The sequence below is a fragment of the Macrobrachium nipponense genome, chromosome 33 (assembly GCF_015104395.2).
Source record: "Macrobrachium nipponense isolate FS-2020 chromosome 33, ASM1510439v2, whole genome shotgun sequence".
In the NCBI taxonomy this organism is placed as follows: Eukaryota; Metazoa; Arthropoda; class Malacostraca; order Decapoda; family Palaemonidae; genus Macrobrachium; species Macrobrachium nipponense.
Window position 1 is genome coordinate 29,573,691 of NC_087219.1, and position 7,500 is coordinate 29,581,190.

A 7,500-nucleotide genomic window follows, 5' to 3' on the forward strand; every position below is an offset into this window, starting at 1 on the left:
TTTTCTATTTAGAAGTTTTTTGAGAATCGTGTGAAAAAACATGGGTAGGGAAACAATTATTGGTAAAGTATTGTTGTAAGAAGAAACAATTTCTTGGTGAAAGAGGTTCCAGTCCGATGTTAAGATAATGCACGATGTATAAGAGTGTAGATAGAGTTCAGTTTAAAATTGATAAAACAAAAGCTATAAAAATTAGACCCCAGACCAGTAAAAGTTTTCTTTCTGAATATAGATGTGTTAAACTTGTCATTACCTTTGGTTACGAGTATATCTAAAAATGCTAGCTTGGATTCGTGTTCTTTTTCTATTGTGAAAGTGATGTTGTGATGATTGGAATTACAAAATTCTAAGAAGCGTTCAGCATCGTGGTCTTGTTTAAACAGAATAAAAGTGTCATCAACATATCTAGCATAGAATAGGGGGCGATAGGCTAAGGGGCACTCATCGAGTATTCGCTCCTCCAGGGAGCACATGAAGATGTTGGCGAACGTAGGTCCGAGAGGAGAACCCCATGGCCAATGCCCTCTATTTGTCTGAAAAGCACACCATTAAAATAAAAGCCGTGTCCAGCACGGCCAGTTCTAAAAACATCTTAAAAAGGGAGCGGCTAAAAAAACTATGATACAATGAATCGGAGGTGGAAAAAAAGTTTGTCCAAAATTATATCTATCGTTTCTCTAACAGGTATATTTAGTGAATAACGACTCACATCGAAGCTTGCCATGAAAAAGGTCCGAAATCTTGTGGAAGAATCGTTGTTTAAAAACTGTTCAGAGTTAGATACAGTATACTTATTAGTGGTCAGGGGCTCAATAGGGGAACAAGAAATTTTTAGCCAATTTGTAATTTGGAGTTTTCTAAAGGAGGCCAAGATAGGGCGAGGGGGGGGACGTTGGGTTTTGTGGACTTTGGGTAGGCCGTACAAAATTCCAAAAGAGGAACCTGTAACAAAAAGATCATGGTATGTTCTCGTTAATGATGTTCTCATTCTTAAGGCTACGGGAGTAAATCTATTGATCTTGTCTTCCCATTCTAAAGATGATTTGATAATTAGGGAGACCAATTTCTACAAAATTTAGTAGGGTCATTTAAGATTTGGGTCATTTTGTTGACGTATTCCGATTTGTCTAAGATGACAGTTCCCCTCCCCTTATCAGGGCTTCGTATAATCCAAATCATCACGCTTGACAGAGTTTTTGAGGGTTTCATAATCATTCTTATTAAAAAAGGGGGCCCAATGTGTTTTTTGTTTTTAGTTTTAGAAAAAGCGTTACGTGATAGAACCATCAATTCATTTTGTAAAAAAAACGACTAAGATCAGTACACAAATTCAGATTTTTTAGGCGGGTGAATAAATGTTTCAAGGGCAAGTAGAACTGGCAGAAAACTGGTCTGGGGTCTAATTTTTATAGCTTTTGTTTTTAATCAATTTTAAACTGAACTCTATCTACACTCTTATATCGTGCATTATCTTAAACTCGGACTGGAACCTCTTTTCACCAAGAAAGTGTCTCTACAACAATACTTTACCAATAATTGTTTCCCTACCCATGTTTTTCACACCGATTCTCAAAAAAACTTCTAATAGAAAATTCTCCAATAGGCCAACAAAGTGTTTTGACGTTCCTAAATCCCACTCTATGCAAACATTTCCTTTTCTTATATGAAGATAAATTTTCGAAGGATTTCTGAAAACCGTCCCAAAAATACATTGGGGCCATCAATCTAAAAATTTAATACCAGAACCCTAAAAATATGGCTCTCTTTTCAGATTCAAGGATCGGCTACCGCCTTTGATGTCCGTCTGGTGTTGTCTACGAGTACAACTTGTCCTAAATGTAATTTGGGGAAAATATATTGGATCCACCAGGCGGCTTTCTCCAGGGTGAGGGCCCGATTCCCATAGAGAATAAGTTATAGAACCGGATGTCGATTGACAAATCCGGAATCCTCTAATATAGTAGCCATACAATTAAATTGCAAAACTGAAAATCATCTATGAAGATTTTTAAGATCATTGGTTATACAAACACCCACAAGAACTACTTATCCTCGAAACATTAAATAATTAAACAACAGTTCTTCTCTGAACTGCCAAACAACCGCTGTTCCCTTGTATCTTTCTTTAACTCTTTGCCTCTCTCAAATTTTGTATGTTTTTTTCTAGTGCGTCTTTATCCTCTGTAATGGTAGGTTAACCTCCAGTATTTTATTCATTTATTATTAGCAATTTTTTTTTTTTTTTTTTTTTTTTTTTTTTAAGTGTGTCTGTATTTAAGTATGTGTTTTGAATTTTATTATTTGTTTCTAAGTGCGTCTTTGTTCACGTATGTTTTCTGCTCTTAACAATTTTACTTTTTTATTTCGTTTTTATCAGTTTCCTTCGTCCGCTTTTAAATTAAGTTTTGTATATAGCTTTTCTTTTTAATTTTATATTTATATTGATATATTGTATTTTATTGTTGTAGATATCCCTGATGATGTGATTATGAATCACGAAAGCTTGGAATAAATGGATACTGTGTCTTCTGCTTCTGAATTCCTGCCCTTAATCTGGATGAGAATGTGATGTGCGATGAGTTCGCCCTTACCCCTGATTGTTGAATGGCCCTCTTAACGGAGTATCTACAGTACAATGGAGCTTAACTTTGTTTATTCGTATGTCTCTTTCATTCTTCGTCTCCGTTTCAACAGTTACCTCAAATTCCAGCAATTCGTTCGAGCAAGATATGGCCCATTACTTCTTCATAAGTGTCCCCGTAAACTTGAAAACTTTACCGAAAAAAAGGAGAAAAGTAAGCCTGGATGTGGATTTTTCTACAGTACTGCCAGATAAATAATGTTGTTCCAAAATTTTGTAAGGTTTTAGAATGTATAAAAGCTCCTTATATAATTCCCAATTTTACCTTTGACACCACTAAGTACCTATTACACACGAAATTATTTGTAAACAGAAAGCTTACGAACGACTTAATATGGGGCTGCTAATGACTTTCGTAATGAAAGTGTTGGGACTCCTTCTCGTCTTGGATAGAATTGTGTTTTACTAGGCTTTTTAACAAAAGTATTCAGAGTTTCGTTGATTTTATACAGAGAAGGCATCATAAAAAACTGTCTAATCTTGGAATTAACTTACCTTAGATTTCATGGCTACAACAAAACTGTTTATAAATGTTTTAAGTATTTTTTATCTAAACGTGAGGAATTCCTTTTGTCTTTCGGATTAGAATTTTGTCTGCCTAATTACCAAACCTACGTTCTGCCATTCTACTTTGCCCCTTGAAACATTATTCCACCGCCTAAAAAATCTGATTGTGTACTGATCTCAGTCGTTTACAAAAATGAATTGATGGTTCTATCACGTAACGCTTTTTCTAAACTAAAAACACATTGGGCCCCCTTTTTTTAATAAGAATGATTATGAAACCCCTCCAAAAACTTTGTCCAAGCGTGATGATTTGATTATTACGAAGCCTGATAAGGGGAGGGGAACTGTCATCTTAGACAAATCGGAATACGTCAAACAAAAAAATGACCCAAATCTTAAATGACCCTACTAAATTTGTAGAAATTGGTCTCCCTAATTATCAAATCATCTTTAGAATGGAAGACAAGATCAAATAGATTTCTCCGTAGCCTTAAGAATGAGAACATCATTAACGATAACACATACCATGATCTTTTTGTTACAGGTTCCTCTTTTGGAATTTTGTACGGCCTACCCAAAGTCCACAAACCCAAGTCCCCCTTCGCCCGTATCTTGGCCTCCTTTAGAACTCCAAATTACAAATTTGGGCTAAATTTCTTGTTCCCCTAGGTTTGGAGCCCCTGACCATAATAAGTATACTGTATCTAACTCTGAACAAGTTTAAACAACGCATTCTTCCACAAGATTCGGACCTTTTCATGGCAAGCTCGATGTGGAGTCGTTATTCCCTAATATACCTGTTATAGAAACGATAGATATAATTTTGGACAAACTTTTTCCACCTCCGATTCATTGTATCATAGTTTTTGAGCCGCTCCCTTTTTAAGATGTTTTTAGAACTGGCCGTGCCTGGACACGGCTTTTTATTTTTAATGTGTGCTTTTCAGACAAATAGAGGGCATGGCCATGGGTTCTCCTCTCGGACCTACGTTCGCCAACATCTTCATGTGCTCCCTTGGAGGAGCGAATACTCGATGAGTGCCCCTTAGCCTATCGCCCCCCCTATTCTATGCTAGATATGTTGATGACACTTTTATTCTGTTTTAAACAAAGACCCCACGATGCTGAACGCTTCTTAGAATTTTGTAATTCCTATCATCACAACATCACTTTCACAATAGAAAAAGAACACGAATCCAAGCTAGCATTTTTAGATATACTCGTAACCAAAGGTAATGACAAGTTTAAACACATCTATATTCAGAAAGAAAACTTTTTAACTGGTCTGGGGTCTATTTTTATAGCTTTTGTTTTATCAATTTTAAACTTTTAAAACGAAACCTATCTACACTCTTATACATCGTGCATTATCTTTAACTCGGACTGGGAACCTCTTGCACCAAGAAATTGTCTTCTTACAACAATACTTTACAATATTGTTTCCCTACCCATGTTTTTTCACACGATTCTCAAAAAACTTCTAAATAGAAAAATTCTCCAATAGGCCAAAGGTTTTTTTTGTTTTTTTTTGACGTTCCTAAACTCCCACTCTATGCAACATTTCCTTCTTTATATGAAGCTAAATTTCGAAGGGATTTCTTGAAAACCGTCCAAAATACATTGGGGCATCATCTAAAAATAATACCCAAGAACCCTAAAAATATTGGCTCTCTTTTCAGATTCAGGATCGGCACCGCCTTTGATGTCGTCTGGTGTTTGTCTACGAGTACAACTGTCCTAAATGTAATTTGGGAAATATATTGGAATCCACCAGGCGGCTTCTCAGGGTGAGGGCCGATTCCATCGAGGAATAAGTTATAGAACCGGATGTCGATTGACAAATCCGGAATCCTCTAATATACGTAGCCATACAATTAAATGCAAAACTGAAAGCATCTATGAAAGATTTTAAGATCATTGGTTATACAAACAAACCCCAAATAAGGCTACTTATCCTCGAAACATTAAACTATTAAACAACGAGTTCCTTCTCTGAACTGCCAAACAACCGCTGTTCCCTTGTATCTTTCTTAACTCTTTGCTCTCTCAAAATTTTTTGTATGTTTTTGTTCTTAGTGCGTCTTTTATCCTCTGTAATGGTAGGTTAACCTCCAGTATTTTATTCATTTATTATTAGCAATTTTTTTTTTTTTTTTTTTTTTTTTTGTTTTTAAGTGTGTCTGTATTTAAGTATTGTGTTTTGAATTTTACTATTTTGTTTCTAAGTGCGTCTTTGTTCACGTATGTTTTTTCTGCTCTTAACAATTTTACTTTTTATTTCGTTTTTATCAGTTTCCTTCGTCCGTCCTTTTAAAATTAAAGTTTTGTATATAGCTCTTTTTAATTTTATATTTATATTGATATATTGTATTTTAATTGTTGTAGAATATCCCGCTTTATGATGTGATTATGAATCACGAAAGCTTGGAATAAATGGATACTGTGTCTTCTGCTTCTGAATTCCGGCCCTTAATCTGGATGAAAATGTGATGTGGCGATGAGTTTTCGCCCTTACCCCCTGATTGTTGATGGCCCTCTTACGGGAGTATCTACAGTACAATGGAGCTTAACTTTGTTTATTTTCGTATGTCTCTTCATTCTTCGTCTCCGTTTCAACAGTTACCTCAACTTCCAGCAATTCGTTCGAGCAAGATAGGCCCCATTACTTCTTCATAAGTGTCGTAAACTTGAAAAACTTTACCGAAAAAAAGGAGAAAGTAGCCTGGATGTGGGATTTTTCCTACAGTACTGCCAGATAAATAATGGTTTGTTCCAAATTTTGTAAGGTTTAGAATGTAATAAAAGCTCCCCCCCCCTTATATAATTCCCAATTTTACCTTGACACCACTAAGTACCTATTACACCACCGAAATTATTTGTAAACAGAAGCTTACGAACGACTTTAATAGGGCTTGCTAATGACTTTCGTAATGAATGTTGGACTTCCTTCTCGTTCTTGGGGGGATAGAATTGTGTTTACTAGGCTTTTTAACAAAAGTTTATTCAGAGTTTCGTTGATTTTATACAGAGAGGCATCATAAAAAAACTGTCTAATCTTGGAATTAACTTACTAGATTTTCATGGCTACAACAAAACTGTTTATAATTTTTCTAAGTATTTTTTATCTAAACGTGAGGAATTCCTTTTGTCTTTCGGATTAGAATTTTGTCTGCCTAATTACAAAACCCTACGTTCTTTGCCAGTTTTCCTACTTGCCCCTTGAAACATTATTCCACCGCCTAAAAAATCTGAATTTGTGTACTGATCTCAGTCGTTTACAAAATGAATGATGGTTCTATCACGTAACGCTTTTTCTAAACTAAAAACACATTGGGCCCCCTTTTTTAATAAGAATGATTATGAAACCCTCAAAACTCTGTCCAAGCGTGATGATTTGATTATTACGAAGCCTGATAAGGGGAGGGGAACTGTCATCTTAGACAAATCGGAATACGTCAACAAAATGACCCAAATCTTAAATGACCCTACTAAATTTGTAGAAATTGGTCTCCCTAATTATCAAATCATCTTTAGAATGGAAGACAAGATCAATAGATTTCTCCGTAGCCTTAAGAATGAGAACATCATTAACGAGAACACATACCATGATCTTTTTGTTACAGGTTCCTCTTTTGGAATTTTGTACGGCCTACCCAAAGTCCACAAACCCAACGTCCCCCTTCGCCCTATCTTGGCCTCCTTTAGAACTCCAAATTACAAATTGGCTAAATTTCTTGTTCCCCTATTGGAGCCCCTGACCACTAATAAGTATACTGTATCTAACTCTGAACAGTTTAAAACAAACGCATTCTTCCACAAGATTCGGACCTTTTCATGGCAAGCTTCGATGTGGAGTCGTTATTCACTAATATACCTGTTAGAGAAACGATAGATATAATTTTGGGACAAACTGTTTTCCACCTCCGATTCATTGTATCATAGTTTTAGCCGCTCCCTTTTTAAGATGTTTTTAGAACTGGCCGTGCTGGACACGGCTTTTATTTTTAATGGTGTGCTTTTCAGACAAATAGAGGGCATGGCCATGGGTTCTCCTCTCGGACCTACGTTCGCCAACATCTTCATGTGCTCCCTGGAGGAGCGAATACTCGATGAGTGCCCCTTAGCCTATCGCCCCCTATTCTATGCAGATATGTTTGATGACACTTTTCTGTTTAAACAAGACCACGATGCTGAACGCTTCTTAGAATTTTGTAATTCCAATCATCACAACATCACTTTCACAATAGAAAAAGAACACGAATCCAAGCTAGCATTTTTAGATATACTCGTAACCAAAGGTAATGACAAGTTTAACACATCTATATTCAGAAAGAAAACTTTTACTGGTCTGG